This window comes from Anguilla anguilla, chromosome 5, assembly GCF_013347855.1.
Source record: "Anguilla anguilla isolate fAngAng1 chromosome 5, fAngAng1.pri, whole genome shotgun sequence".
Classification (NCBI taxonomy): Eukaryota; Metazoa; Chordata; class Actinopteri; order Anguilliformes; family Anguillidae; genus Anguilla; species Anguilla anguilla.
Genome location: NC_049205.1, coordinates 51,985,489 through 52,002,073, shown reverse-complemented (window position 1 = coordinate 52,002,073; position 16,585 = coordinate 51,985,489). Strand labels below are relative to the sequence as shown.

At 44.4% G+C, this 16,585-nt stretch overlaps 1 long non-coding RNA gene across 2 annotated transcripts in view; it reads right to left on the bottom strand.

Annotated features, from left to right (window-relative positions):
- Positions 1-654: 654 nt before the first annotated feature.
- Positions 655-16,585, bottom strand: part of LOC118227280 — a 144,265-nt gene continuing 128,334 nt past the window's right edge. The window contains exons 6-8 of one of the 2 annotated variants that reach the window (XR_004765228.1): positions 8,677-8,849; positions 1,452-2,210; positions 655-1,192 (exon numbers count right to left, since the gene is read on the bottom strand). This is a non-coding gene — a long non-coding RNA (uncharacterized LOC118227280). Of the gene's footprint in view, positions 1,193-1,306; positions 2,211-8,676; positions 8,850-16,585 lie in introns of those variants that run through there. The other variant, XR_004765230.1, reaches the window with a different exon arrangement.

The following is a 16,585-nucleotide window of genomic DNA, read 5'->3' as shown; positions in this document are numbered from 1 at the left end:
AAAAAATATCAGTGGAGAACATTCCGCACTGTTATATTTAGCCAAAAAATATGTTTTTGGTTATCAACAATCCTTAAAAAACATACCATAGCCAACCATATAGTTTTTTTATATGAAAAAGTTAAGACTTGAACATAATCCTCAATTCCAACATTTATGCTTACCATTACAGATAAATATTCAACCTGTTCATTCAACATTTATGGGTTTATGGGAGTGCACTAGATATATATGCTACAATAATATTTGAGGTAGGCTTACATCTGTATTATGCATTTCTATGCCCAACTGACGATAAAATTGAACAAAAACAACAACCTACCTACAATGTTTTTGTAAATTAACAGCTATCTATGAGTTTTTTTTGTTTTGTATTTGCTGTAAAATGTCTCAAAGTCAGTAGTATTTCTGTGCTATAAGCTTAGCTTCTATATAGAACAGTGGTTCTTAACCTGGGTTCGGTCGAACCCTAGGGGTTCGGTGAGTCGGTCTCAGGGGTTCGGTGGAGCCTCCGCCGCAGAGGTCCACCCCTCAGTCTAGTCTGCAGTTAGTTAGTTTTTTTACTAAAGAAGGGTTCGGTGAATGAGCATATGAAACTGGTGGGGTTCGGTGCCTCCAACAAGGTTAAGAACCACTGATATAGAAGAACGGTCTGCAACTCATGGTCATGGAGCACCATTGGATATGCTTTTGTTGCGACCTTAAAATCAGTAACTAATTCCGACTAAAAACTAGGCGAGTTGAGTATACAATAAAATCAGCTAAATTAATCGAATCAGTTATATGTGGAGTAACAATGATAATCAGTCAAATCCTATAGCTTTCCAGGGCCAGGGTTGCAGATCATTGAGATCGAACAAAAAACATCACAGCTGCAGTTAAGAAAAAATCTCTGCCGGGCACAAGATGTTAGATTGTTAAATGTAAAAAATGTAAGAATATCCTGTAATGCACAGTAACGTGAAAAAGTCTTCAGTCCATGGGAAACCGCAGCAGTATTTTCTCGCTGGACAGTGATGTGTGATACACAATGTCTGCAGTGTTCTCACGGCTTTTGAGCCCAGTCAAAAGACTTATGAACAGGGGAGTGCGAACAGCATGAAAGGAGACTGGCTGCAGAGTGAAAATGAGCTTTATCGCAGGTGGAACGGCACTATTGTGCGACTATATCACCAGCCATTCCAGTTTAACTCTGCATAAAAAGAGGAATATCAATGAATGGAACAGTTAAATCTTACATTACAACCCAGCCAACCCCCCCCCACCCCACCCCCAGCCCTCGCCACCCACCCTCTCCACAATTTTTCTTCTTTTTTTTTTATTCAGGAGCATAAAATCCCCGACTGGAACATTTATGAAACACGTAATGACAATCTAAATCAGTGGGTGGCTCCAATCTACAAGGATTAGTGGTTTTGATGTAGTTCAATACGTGAATGCACACTTGTCACCTTATTAAGAGCTTCAGAAGTCATCATGGAGGAAAGGGCGTTGAGTGTAGGGGGGGCCTCAACTGCATGACGGAAATCAGCCGGCAAATTAGGGCCTGGCGTTAATGTATTCAGAATGAAATAAAACATTTTTTTAAAAACCTGAGCAGGAGATTCTCGGCCTGTCAAGAACCGCGTCGAGAAGAAAGCGGGGCCGAGTCTTTGCGCCGAATCTGACTTCAAGGGGATTGACATGTTGTTTCTGTGTGTGGTTTTCCCTTTTCTGGAGTGTCTCATTATGCCATTTCGTAAGAACCTACCAAATCGCCCAACACGTCAACAGCAGGATGACAGCACCTGTCACATGACACGCTTACAGCTTCATACTTTGCACAATTAGCACTCCCCTTAGAACTTATTCAGATGAGACAGAATTTAAAAGAAAGCCTTACCATCCACATACAGGGGTGGCTTCTCCTAACAGGTTGTCAGATTCTATAAACTCAGCTGCGGTGATTCAGGCAGTGTAGGGTGGAGTCTACGTCCTGTATTCAATTCATTTTTGTCTGTATTTACTATATCTTGTCCCCATGGTAACAACAAAGTATCCTCCACCGTTCCTCTCTCTTATCCCGAGCAGTACATATTTGTGTGCTAACACTCACAGGGCTGGGCTCGGGCCGGCCTCCTGTACTGGTTCCCACTGTAACGCGCGCATGATTGGCCGCGGTGGTTCTGCCTGATCCAGGAGCGGCGAGGAGTGATGAATGTGCGGAGCACCTGCAGGGCATCATGGGACAGAATGGGAAACAGATTAGGAGGGCGGGCGAATGGCGTCGGGAGAACGGATGGCTGGTGGCTATTGAGTTTATCGGCTCTTTTCACACCTAATGAAATGTCATTTAGCGCCGCTGCCTAAAGAGTCCCCGAGCCACTGGGCCAGAACCACAGGCACGCCACCTCTGGAAAAACAACACTTGATTTTTAATTTAAACCAACAAACTAATTGCCAAAAAAGGAAAAGGAAAACCCATTATTTTTCAAATACAGATAACTTTTTGGCACCAATGAAAATTTTAGGTAAGTTACTATCATACATAGGAGTCATCTGAGCTTGGTGTACTTTAGGTGGCTAGTAGGGAGAAAGTATTCAGACACTTTGACATTATCCTCAAGGACGTGATATAGCCAGGGTGAGTAGAATAGGGCAAACGGAAGTAAATGCTAAGAAAAGTGTTAACTGATAGCACACTGCCATCCTTGGTACTTCATTCTAATATTTCAGCCTTCATGGCTGGGTAGCCCTCCCATTAGATTCCCCCTGAAATGATCCCATGAACCAAAGGAGATGCTTCAGTTTCCTTTGTTTGATTTAATCATTTGTGTTTCTGCAGTAACGTGTCCTTTCAGGTGTTAAATTGCTAGCCAATGCACTCCATAGAAAAGATTCTTTAAACAGCGATGTAATCAGCACGTCTGGTACGCGCACGCCTGTTTATAACAAGGACTCCAGAAATCTCGTCACCGTTCCGCACTGTAATTAGTCCTCCCTGGAAATATCCAGGTTCAACTGGCTTCCCCCGTCCAGGCGAAGGCTTTATCACTGCAGAGACAATCACTGCTAATCACAGAGCTTTTGGCCGTGCGACCCAAACCCATAGGTCTGTGTTAGCGGCGCCGCTAGTCACTGTCACAGCTCATCTGGCCCGGGCCCTCGCGTTCAGTCGGGTTTTTCCTTTCCCAGGGCTTTTCCCCCCCCAAAAGCCTCTCTTGCTTTTCAGATTCCTGCTCCTCCAACAGCACAGAATGCCTTCACCATTCCTTTTCTTTTTCTTTTTTTTTTTTTTGGATTCAACACCTACTTGCACTCCATCTGAGTGGGGTTCATTAAACTCCATTCCAGCCCTTCCTCTCTCCCGCTGAGCCGGGAGAGATGTTACAAAGGGAACACTTCCTCTGTGCTATTCTCCACGGAAAAGAGTGCGACCCCAACTTTTTTAGGGAGAGAAAAGGAGCGGAGGACGAGGGTTAATGAAGCCAGCAGGGCCGCGTTTAATGGGCAGGCTGTGCGGAGAGGGTCCTGGCTCTGCTCAGACTGACAGACATATTAACGGTCAGCACTTTCACCGAAGCGAATATGAATATTCATCCTCATTTATATTTCAAGGCATCTCCGTTCCTGGGGGGACCCGGAGGTCGGTTCTGACCGATTTCCAACCCCCCGCCCCCCCATTACGGAAATGACAGCTTTCACTCCTGGGCCCTGACAGAGGTCTGCCCAATGCACAGGAGGTCCCGCATTCAGGGAGGCCGCGTCTGTTCCCAGCTGTCCACAAACACTCATTAACAGAGGAAAATATCCAATGGAATCTCTGTGAGAATTTTTAATCACACAAAGGCTCTGCTAATTAGGCAGCTGATGGGCCATGGAGAGCGCAAGGACGAATTCTTTAAACAAAGGACTGGAAACTTTAGGAGCTTTAATTACTCGGGCAAAGAGTTCATTCCAGAACTGGAGAGCAGCATTATTCCGCTAATGAGACCAAGTGGCAGTGTGTATTAGGGAGAAATAATGTGGAAAGTTCAATTATAATGTGCTTTTTGGAGAGCTTTTTTTCCCCCCACCCCCCACCCCAGCCTCTCCGTGCTTCTCATGCACACGCATGTAAGACAAAGGCCGGGCCGGGGGAGAGCAGGCGGGGGGCAGAGGCACGCAGGCGCGGGCACCGGGGACTGGGCTCTTCACGTGCAGTCGGGCAGGCCTGATCCTCTTAATTGCCCATCAGAACACTCTCTTGTATGAAAAAGAATATCATCAGTTCTCAGCAGAGGCCCTGGTCTGGCCTCTGCTGAGAATGTCTTAACTGCAATTTTACTTCTTTTTTTTTTTTTTTTTTTTTTTTTCTCTTCTCGGTCATTCAATACCGCACGCCTGGAATTTGGAGCACACAATGGACGGCTAATTTGCAGTAACTGGACTCCAGAATGTTGTAAAAGGAAAAAATGGGAAACGGCTTTAATTGCTCAGCCCTCATTACAAAGGGGAGGTAAAATTATATTTTCTTCCCCCCAATTTTCAGCTGAACAAATGGTTTTTATGGAATTAAGTGCACGTTGCTGTAGTAACTTGGCTACGATTGACAAAAGGAAACAAATCACCCACCAGCTTGACTTTAACAAAGTCTGGCCCTCAAAAATACATCACTACTGAAGCCTTATAAAAACAAGGTCAGAGGAAAGTGCTCTGAAACAGTTACTAGGAAGTAAAACATTGAGGGTAATCGCCCTACTCCTGCGCTTATGCACTCTGGTATTGAAATATATTTACTGAACCATAAAGAATGTGGAATAAAGTGCACCATGTCTTTTTTTAAAAATTGTTTGAAATCAGAAAGAATCCTCATTAAAGAACAAAGGGACCCGCAAATGAGAGCAATATAGCAGCACCGCTGCTCACAATATTTCTGCACACTGCGAGCCCACAACTACATTTCCCATAATTTGGAATCAGAGACATACCAGAATTAGGAGGACAAAATTATGTTCCCATTACAACCTCCAGATGCTGTTATTGCAATAGTGTGTAGCAGGCAAAGTATTTAGGTAAAGTTAGGCTTGGATCTGCCGCTAATGCAGTTACATGCAATCTTTCGACTCCAGGTGCAGTGGGGCATTTCATGTGTTTGCGGTAACTAATGTGGAATTACCGCGCAATACACCACTTAAAGGGCAAATTACGCATATTTGAAGCCGTGTAAAAAATTGTGTTAAACTTTCTGTGCAATCCCACATTAGAAGGGTCCTACGTACCAATTACGGCCTGCAGTGAGCCAGTGCCCCATGAAATAAAAGCCTAATGAAAAATGGGGGCCGGGGCGCGTGTCTCCGCGTAGCCGCTTATACTGGGACGGTGGGAAGGAAGCGGTTTTTGCCCGCTCTCTGTTCCTCGGCCCCACTCCAGCGCCCGCTCTCACATCACAGACCGGGGCGGGCGTTCAGCCTCTCTTGGCCAAACCGCTCACTGATGCTGTAACCTTTATTCAGGCCATGCAAAACAATTATGAGCTAAATGTTTACTTCGCTGCAAACGATTTCCCACCAATTTGCAGAGCTCCGGCTGCTTGGCCACCGTGACCCGCATGTGAACTTCTCACACACGCACACACAAGCACACACACCCGCGCAAAGGCTCGCACACACACACACACCCACACACATGCACACACACACACACCCGCACAAACCCAGGCACACACACACCCACACACAGGCGGAATTGTAATGAAACGTGTGTCATACATGGTAACAAAAAAATATTTTTTAGTACATGTTTTTGATTGAGAAGTTTTAACAACCTTCCAGTTTCATGTGTATATTGGGGCATTCATGGGTTTGTGGTCTAAAGCAAGGAAATATATTTAATTTGTCCATAACTTTGGATCACTATTAAACATGTGTTCATTTTTTTTCTCCACAAACTCACTTTAGCAAGTTTAATAAAAGCTCTTGCATTTGAAGGTTTCGTACAAATGTTCATTGAATCCAGACCTCGGTGTGGTTTGTCACACTGAGCATGTGCACAGAGCTAGCAGGAGGACTGGCCAACTGTCACTCCAAACATTTGGGAAATGCTACTACGGAACTTTCCGGGCACTAGACACCCTTCTCTCACATCGCAGCGCCACAGCCAATAAAGGACTTGTGGAAGAAACAGACTCCAGAATTTCTGTCTGATATCCGGCGTGCTATCAGAGCCCAATTCCAGTAAGACCACGAGCATTACCAACATTAACACAACATTATTACTTTGTGACTTCGAGCAAACCAGGGAAGGCCTTTTCTTCAATATCAGTTTCTGGCCTGGCCACACAAGAATGATGAGCCGAGTTCAAGCTATTTCCTGTAATTATCCAGCCACCATGCATCATTTTATTTTAATCAAATTCACGTAGGGCTACATATATTTACGCATCTGCTGTGCTAGTGGACGGTGGATACCAAACAGACAGCCACAGTGATGCCAAACCTCAAAAACTAATACCCGCATTTCAGATTTTTAAAGCCTTACTAAAGACACAAAGGCACTTATTAAATGTATTAAGCCCACAAGGGCACATTTTCCAAAAGCTGCCCCTTCAAAGAAGTATTCACACTTTAATTTAAAAGCCAAAAGTTGACAGACAGATTTTAATTTCTTGTTTAGAGAGGGACAGGATGGTCCCTGTTATGAAACACACTAAAGAATGAAAAGACCTTAAATTAACAGTGTGGGTGTCTATAGAAGTTGATAAGAGTTGCAAACAAACAAACAAACTGGATGAGAAAGAAGTGCAACCAGCTCAGCATCACGATGGCCTCTCTTTCACACTGATAAACACACAAACACATGCAAAGAATGCATTTTGTTGATGCTTGCAAAACAGCAGGGTGTATCCAAGGAGAGCCTTTAATACATGTAGCTCTCAAAGTGTATTCAGGTAACTTCTCAGTCAGTCTGGCTTAAATGCATATGAGCTGAGTTCATGGTCCTTAGCCAGGGGCCTTAAAATGAGGTGGGGAAATTAGCGGAGATGGGCTGTGCAATCCCTGTCCATATGCCCAAACCCTCAGAGAGCAGCCCGACTGGAGCCGACCGCGAATTAGGAAACGCCTATTGATTTTCCTACAGAGGCGCGCTGGCTGCTTGCCTCTCGCGTTTGTTACTTCTTACCCATCGCACTCCTTTTTATTTACAAGGGAACGAGATCAATAGATGGGTCTTCAATTGCCTGTTCTTGCTTTATAAAAACACATCTCGCCCCCTCCCCCTTAAGCAATTTGGTGGATCAACATCATTTCTCCTGTGGCTCAAATAATTTGGATTCGAATGATTGACAAGTGTAATTGTGCTCATGGCTACAGGAGAGGGGGTGGAGGGTGTTCAGTGTATGGGGGTAAACTCCTGATGTGTGTATTTGCAAGGCACTCTTAACGCTGTCTGAAACATGAGGAAAAGTCTCTGGTAAATCACCCCCTATACTCTCAGTTTTTCAAAGAAGCCACTTCAATGTGAACAAAAGACTTTCCTATGCTTATACTTTCTACCTCGCACAGTTGTTTTAACTGTTGCTACGTGGACATACAAATAAGTACGTGAGCTCTTCTGTAATGTTCGGCAATGTAGTACATCAAGCCCATCCTAGAAACACATAACACCTTTTCATAATTAGGCTTATTATTAAAAGCTTGGTGCAAAAGCAATCCAGAACAGGTGGACAAAATCAACCTTTGTGACATCACGGCTAATTTCCTATTCCTGCTATGAGAGGCGGTTTTCATATGCCTGTATTAACATTGTGTTCATTAGCAAAAACCGTTCTCCCCTTATGACACAGAGAAGGAAAATATCATGTTAGACAAAAGGCCATGTGTGCATCCGAATAAAAACCAACTGCTACCAACCAACTGTGCTCACAGTCACAGCTAACAACGGAGCACGCTTCCAGCTTTCCCTTTTGATCTGTGAAAGGCAGCCCCCCCCCCCCCCCAATCATACCCTGGTCCCCCCCCCAGCTGACTCCAATAGGCTGTCCGTTGCTGCAAATGCAACGCTGATACTCCCCTTTGGTGACAGAGGGGGCTACACTCTGAATTAAAGGGCCCTGATTGATAAGGCGGTTGAAGGCAAACCTGCTCCCGCTAATTGTCTTTCAAATGCCCTCATTAATCAAAGCCGGGGGAGAGAAGGCCTGTGACGGCCCAGCCTGTCAGCCTCTCGGCCCGTCGAGCCTCTCCCCCGCCGTCCGCTCACCTCCCAGCGTGAGGCCCGGCCCTCTCTCCGTCACGCCAGGCTTGGGGGGGGCGGGGGGGGGGAGGAGGGAGGCGCGGCACACCTGCCCACTATGGGACAGGAGCTGACCGCCCGCTCCCCCCAGCCCCCCTTCCCTCCCCCCCCCCACCACCCAGCCAGCCCCAGAGATCAGTTTAGCAGCTGCTTAATGATTCATGGCTCGATGTCGAGGAAAATGAGTGCAGCATATGATAACGGGAATAAACACATTTAATTAGCTTCCTATATCCATTGTTTTTTATTTATTTACCTGTGTGTTCATTATTCATTTACATATTTTGTGTGCATGGATGTGTGTGTGTGTGTGTGTGTGTGTGAGAGAGAAAGTGTATGAGTATATGTGCGCATGAGTGTGCGGGTGTGTATATTTGAACATGTCTGGAAGTGTTTGAGTGTGTATGTATGAGGTGAGGATACCTGTAAAAGAGCAGTCGTCAGGAGGCTGAGAGGCCATGTGGAAGTGGGGTGAGGCTCCTTCTTTGAACGCACAGCGAGAGACGGGCCTGTTTGCCACTGCTTCCCCTTTGATTAACACCTCTTTGGATATGTCCGCCCCGCTCTCAGAAACCCACAACTGAGGGAGCTGCTACCTGTCAGGGAAAGTCACAAACAAGGCTACTTAAAAGGCAGAAAACTGCATATTTTAAAGTCTAATGACACCCCAGCCACTTTATTAAAAGGCATTGCCCAATCCCTAATGACTCCTCCCTCTTACCCAGTCTCCATCCCCTTAGGCCTTTATGTCCTGGGACACATACATTCTGTTCCTCTCTCTCTCGCTCTCCCTCTCTCCCTCACACACAGATACACACAGGCACACACACACCCTGGGTCAAATAACTATTTGAAATGCTTTAACTCTGTAGACATAGAATCCTGTCAATTACCACAAGCATTAAATGAAACATTTCATTGCATTTATTTGGCAGATGCTTTTATCCAAAGCGACATACAATAAGTGCATACCGAAGGTCGGATGTTACAACTACAAACCACAGGACCGATAAGGTACAATACTCATTATGCAACAGTTATCCATAGCCATGTACACATTAAGTCCAGTTCACACAGTAAGCATAGGCTAGGACAGAAAGTTATGGTAAGTCAAACAAGGTGGCATGACAACAAGCTACAGCATCAAGATAATCATACCAGTGCAATATAAGCGCTGGATGGAGATGCAAGTGTAACATGAAAGTACAGAAACAAGTCTGAAGGATTCAAGTGATAAGAGCAATCCTAGATTGGCAGTACTCTGCAGAGTAGTGATAGTTAGTCCAGGTACAGTTTGAAGAGATGCATCTTCAAACCACGGTGAAAGATGGGCAATGACTGAGTGTTTCGTAGAGGAGTGGGGAGTTCGTTCCACCACTGGGGAGCTAGGGTGAAGAAGCTCCGTGGTTGGGATGAGTGAGACCCATTCACCCAGATGGCAGGGAGTGCAAGTCACCCTGCTGCAGCAGAGCGGAGCGATCCAGCTGGCATGTAGGGTTGAATCATGTCCTGTAGGTAGGCATGGGCTGTCCTATTGACTGCAGTGTAAGCCAGGGTCAGGACTTTGAACCTGATCCTAGCGGTGACCTGTAGCTAGTGGAGTGACCTCAGCAGGGGAGTGACATGTGAGAACTTAGGAAAGTTGAAGACAAGTTGGGCAGCAGCGTTCTGAATCAGTTGTAGTGGGTGTGTGGCACAGGCTGCCAGACTTGCAAGGAAGGAGTTGCAGTAATCTATATGGGAGATTACCTCTGTCTGGACGAGTAGCTGGGTGGCATATGTGGTCAGGTATGTTTAAATCCTCTTGATGTTGTACAGGAGGAACCTGCAGAACCGTGATGTTGCTGTGACGTGCTCCCTAAAGTGCAGATGGTCATCCAGGACCACCCCCAGGCTCTTTGCAGAGTGAGAGGCAGTCACTGTGGTGCCATCAACAGTGATTGAGGGCTCCCGTAGTAGCGAGGTCTTAAGAGGAATGAACAGCAACTCAGTCTTGCTGAGGTTGAGCTTCAGGTGATGCCTGGCCATCCATGTGACCTGGTCGGACCTATCTGCAAGATGGGAAGAAAACGAAGCGGAGGCAGTCCCAGAAATGCCCATCACAGCCAAAGTGGAGATGAGTATTTGGAGGTTGACCATGTTGAATGCTGCAGAGAGTTCTAGGAGGATCAGGGCAGAGGAGGCCAGGAGGGCAGTCTCTGTTGAGTGCCCGGCCTAAAGGACAGACTGATGAGGGTCAAGCATCAAGCAACTGTTTTCAGCAACTAGCCGCTGAAACAGGCAGGAGCTGAAGATGGCTGCAGTACAGGCCTGGCAGAGTACCACCAAAAAAGATGCACAGCATGACACGACATGAAGACATCACAGACATGAAGCAGTCATTGCATGCAAAGGATAGGGAACAAGGTACTAAACATAACTTTCATTTACATAACATTAATATGTCCCAAACATTATGGTGCCCTGAAATTGGTAGGCTATGTGTAAAAAGTGGTGTAATTTCTGCATAGTGAAAATAAAGTGTTCAAAACACCCTTTTATAAAAGCTGAGAATCTGCACCTGTGCCACACGTGTTTCATTACAAATCTAAAATTATGGAGTACAGAGCCAAATCAAGAAAAAATATGTCTTTGTCCCAAACATTATGGAGCTCACTGTATATAGCCATATCTAAAAATGACAACCATGTGTATGTTTCCCAAATATTGTGAAGTGTTAGAATCTCATTTTGGATCTTGGTAATACATTATATCCATACACTGCAGGATATACCATTTCCACGAGGGCTGATTGGGAGGTTGACACCAGCCCGTGGGCCCCAGGCCGAGTGAAATCAGCCAGATCACAGGGGGTGTGAGATGGAGAGGTGAATACGGGTCGAGACACAGATGCCTTCCTCCCTCCCGCCCTCTCTCTCTCTAATCCCTGGCTATTAAAGACCTCCAGACACCCTCCTCGCGTAATGACACGGCTATCAAAGCCAATTGCAGTGGCTGAAACCCAAGGCGGTGCATTAAAGCCCTTTGAGTTTGATTGCCTCTTCAGAATCAAGTGTCTGTGTCCTCCTTGTCATTCCTCCGCCCAGCAATGACCAACGGACGAGCAAGCAGGCTCCAATAAACAGCACCTCTGACCTGCTCATAATGACACTGGAGTTGCGTCCGCATTCCAGCACTGTGGACTGCTGGACTGCGGTAGGAGGCACACCAGGTAGGCAGTTTGTGTGTGGGGGGTGGGCGGGGAGGGGGTTGTTATGGAGGGTCAACGCCCTTGCCCTTTATACCCCAGTTTTGCGGCACTTCCTTTCTCCTTCACGGACGACCCTGCTCTTTGATAATATGCAGCACTCTATGTGGTTCAAAAAATCACAACCTGGTCAGATTTGTCAAACAATGTTGCCTGCTCCTTTTCCAGAGAGACGGTGTCTTTGGTAGCCATTCCAGAACTTAATCAGTCTCCAAATGACTGCATGACTATAAACCAAATGAGGCATTTGTTTCTTCATTTGTGATATTTAAGCTATATTAGTATTGAACACTGCAACCTCTGTAAGTCTGTAACAGTCTTGTATTAGTAAGCTTTCGAATGCAAGCAGGTCACAGACTGTGATCAAATATAATTAAGAGTAGGCCTACTCTATTTCACAGTATAAAATATGTCCCTCAAAACCATACAGCTTTTACTGTGTACCCCTGGAATGTTAGACACCTATGAATTTTCCTCAGGAAAAAAATGTAACCCCAAGGAAAATTTCTTGTTGGTAATATCTAGCCTTTAATGATGACTCTGCCTGCCTTTTTTTTTCTCTTTTTTTTGGTACTTTCTACAATACGTCCATCCAACCATTTTGCAAATATTGGCCATTACATTATGGCATTTTCTTTTTTAGAAATTTTTTACAAACAATGTCAAGTAAGCGAAAAACAACTAAGTGGGAAAAACAGAACAATCCTTTTACAATCTGACGCACAGGCCTAATTGAGCCAACGAAGGGAACAGATACATTTTAGACTGTAAAGATTAAACGGTACTGTTGTATAATATTACCGTTTTTCGCCGCGAACAGAAGTGCATTTGAATGCAAATAAACGGAGTGATTTCCGCCCCTGTGCTGCTCCTTGCCTGTAGAGTGAAGATGGAGCGCGGTTGTCGTGATTTTTGGCAGGGAGTGAAAAACTGGCGCTTACGGTGTAATCATGGCGTCTGTCAGCGGCGCTGCGGCAAGTGGGTTGTACAGATGGAGATCTATGGAGACGAACTGCGGGCCAGTGGGAGCTAACTACACCTGGATATTTATTAACATAGAGTTGACAGTAATGAGCTCCGAACAGGTGGGCAGGGACACGTGGATCACAAAGTTTTTCCGTCGTCTTTGGGGAAGCGAAGGAAGACAGTTGCTAAAGTGGAAAAGTTCACCCAGCAGGTACGGCACAGCAAAGCGCTTCGATTTCCTAATGAAACAATACACCCACTCAGCGGCACACAGCGCTCACACACCACTTCGCCCTTTCATTTCCCCTATGCTGTCTGTTTTGTTTTCGCGGTCCATAAACGAGTTAACACCTGGTGCAATTAGGCAAATGCATCCACTGATATAAGAAACAACAGGATAAAAATAACAATGCAAAGGCATGCATCTACGTGTTACGAATCGAGTGCGTAATTGTGAAATCGAAGCTAGTAATCAGTATTGACGCATTATAACCTTAATTTAAGAAGTACAATTTATATTTTTAGCCTATGCTTTTGGTCTGCATTGGCTAGCAGTCTTCCCCGGAATCTGTATTAGCCATGACTGAGGACCAAGTCATGCATTTGGACACATGGGTAAAACCTGTGACTCCCCAGATCAGAGCTAATTGAGGTCTGTGAAATATTCCCTGATGGATTAAGATTTAACTATGTGATGGCTGTATTTAAAGGCACTACTAATGTTCTGAATGCTGTACTTGGACAAGTTCATGGAGTTTTGTGTAATCATGTTGTGTCTGGTTGGGGCTGGGTTTTGGGGGATGTAGGAAGGAAGAGATGTGTAACCTGAGGCTAGGGAAATCTGCTTGGAATTCCTGGCAGTGTCGCCAGATGGTCACAATTGTGTTACACAAAATATTTCTTAAAACCTGAAGATTCCCCTCCCTCATACCCCTATACTTTCCTCCAATTTTATCGTTGGTCCATAGATTCTGCTCCTGAGCCTTATCTCCAAAAGAGTAAAAATCCCACATGCCTGGCCCAAAAAAGGGTGTCTGAATGTGGTTAATTAAGGGTCCACGGAATTCAGTTCAACACAAGTTGAAGTGATTCACCCTGCCACCCTGACAGTAAAAAGATGTGCAGGACAAGGTCTCCAAAGCTTCAGAGAGGATCTTATAATGGAGAGATGGAGACATGTCCCCTAAATGAGGTGGTGAGTCAGAGACAGTCATAAGCAATGGTGGAAGCAGCACTGTACTGTCAGCTTGCTGTAAATCGCATGTTTAGAAATTCCTTTAACAAATGATCTCTCACTCACTCACACAACACACCCACACGCGCGCACACACACACAAGTTGATGTTCTTCCAGTTCACTTCGTAATTAATTTAGATACAGATAGCTGTACTGGTTTGAGTGAAAATCATGTAATAATGTATTCCACATAAGAAATGCAATCAAATACAGAAGTCAAAACCCAGAGTTTAGTTGAGACTCCTCATTGATGGAGGAGTCTCACCTGCAGTTGCTTCAGTGGAAAGAAGATGGCAATTAAACAATAGTGTAGTCACATAATTACAGAGTAATTATGATAACTGCAAAAAACTTCCAAAAACTTGAAAATAACTTCTTAAAATAACATTTATTAACTATGAAATGAGAAGATATTAAGTTTTGGAATCCTCTAATCTATTTTAAAATCCTTTCATCTAATTGCTTTTAATTTCTTTTTCTTGGCAAATTTCATACAGTCAGTGTTAAGCTCTATAAATTTCCAATTCAGGCAGCATGTTATTAATTATATTTACTAAAGCTTCAGGTTAAGCGCCATGTTCAAGGACACAGTGGCGGTACCCTGTCAGAGGAATCAAACCTGTACTATATTATATTTGATCCATTTCTTTTTCTCCTCAGTTTGGAATTGCTAGTTGTGCCTCTCAAGTTGCTGTGCCGAGGCAGCTGAACTCCGTGCACCTCTCTGGTGTACTCACTCAAATGCGCGTGACTGATCTTCACCCAGTACTACAGGAGAGAGCTTGGGCCAGTCAGAGGTGTGGATTATCTTTCACTGACAACAACCAGTAGCCAGTGGTCACCTGCCATACTGTTGAGTGGCACTAAGGTAGCAGTAACCTAGGCAACCCTGGCTGGCTGTAGGCCTAATCCTCAGTTTACAGACAAACTCCTTATCCACTGCACTGTACTGTACAGCGGCCTCTTGCCCTTTACACCATTTTGCTGGCACAGACAATGCCTTTTCTGAATCCGTCTTGCATACAAGCAAATGGCGGGGATAAAATCTAAGATGGGACCCCAGCAGCGTATCATGCAACAGAAGGGACAGCTAACCTGCTGAACTTCCACAAGTGCTATTCAACACTCTCACGTGTGCGCTGACAGCCTCTGACTGTGTATTAATGTACATTCTTAATGAGGAAACTCTCGAGCTTAATCAGCTCTTTATTCATGAACAACACATTTTGATTAAAAAGGGGTCACCAGGTGTCCAGTGCAATGTCTGTAGTGCTTCACAAAGTATCTGCCAAATACTGTACAGACATAATACCCCACACCACTCCACATAAATAAAGGTAATAAAGCACATGGGGATGCACAATATGGGAATTATGTGGTTGATATTAATATTTGGCTGACCACTGACTATTGCTGATGCAGATGCCATTAACACCCTTTCTGACATTATAGCACAAATGCAAACTGCAACTAAGTTTCCATATTCATGGAAGACACAGATGAGCACAGCCATAAACTTGAAGGAAAAAATGTAGCTACTGAATCTCTGTATATCTCTGCTTGTGAATTTTAGCTGGTAAAATGCTAAATTAAAAATAAATCATAAATAAATGAGGTTCAGATAACTATGGTAAGGCTTTTTTTTTTTTTTTCACTGCTCCTAAGTAACTAGGATGGGTCAAATGCAGAGGACAAATTACCCCACGGGGTTCAATAACGTATATCTTATCTTATTCTTATTTTTGAGCATGACATTTTTTACTTAATTTATGGCATCAGCAGAGTATCAATTGCATTGCCTCTCTGGTGCATGTACGTTGTATCGTCATTTCGGGCCATAATATGAGCTATAATCTTACATTGTGGTGGTACAGCTAGATTTCTTTTAAGCTACTGTTGGCCAATACTGATATTTTCCTGCTATTATTATGCATCGCATAAATTAAGTCTTAAAAAAAAGTAGAATACCCATGCAGTAGACATGTGCAGAGGGTGTGCTTAACCCACTCGATCTGTATTCCGTATTTTATGCCTGCTTCATCCATTTTCCTGCAGCATTAAGAAATAAAAATGTACAACAGTTTGAAGGGGACTAATACAGAGTTTAGTCACATTTCAGCTCTGGCAGAATGCTGGGGGGACAGTAATCATTCTTGAGCCGAAATGGCACTCTGAAATGTGTTGTTGGACAAGAGCCTGTGACTTTGCCAATGCACAAATTAGCCCCAGCTTGCGCGAGAGCCGCAGAGAAGAGTTATTCTGCCCCGGAGTTTTTAATGAGATCTTTCTGCAGAACCCCCGTTGGCTATGTGCTGCAAGGAGCTGTCTAACTGTAGACCGTTTCTCCCCTGGATTACAAATGTGTTGTGTCAAAGGGACATGTACAGGTTTATACACAGCGCACTTTGCTTTCTATTATATATCTATAAAAGAATCAATAGCTAGTAATTATAAAGCCATTTGGGACAAATCATTGCTTGCTATACAAATGCGTCTGCCTACAAGGTTGAATGGGCTGATGACATTCACATAAATGTGGACAAAGGAGTCGCATATTGCGGCAATTCATTTGCACAGACCCCAAAAAAAGTGCGGTTTGAACAAATTGTGGCTATTTCCAACAGGGCCTCGGTCAAAGTACCCTTGGCTAGCAGGGCCCAGGAGCATTTCTTTTAGAGTGCCCTAAGTGAAATCCAGTGTTCTCCGATCGCAGTGCTTCTCCTTCCTTGATGAATTCCATGTGATGCGAAATATAGCACAGGCATTATCAAAAAAAAAACACTTTCATGCACTTTCAGTCTTCCCACTAACATGTGCAACATAATCCGGGATGTTATAGAAATGTATTGAGCAACTGTCAAATGAATTTGGCTAATGCAGATT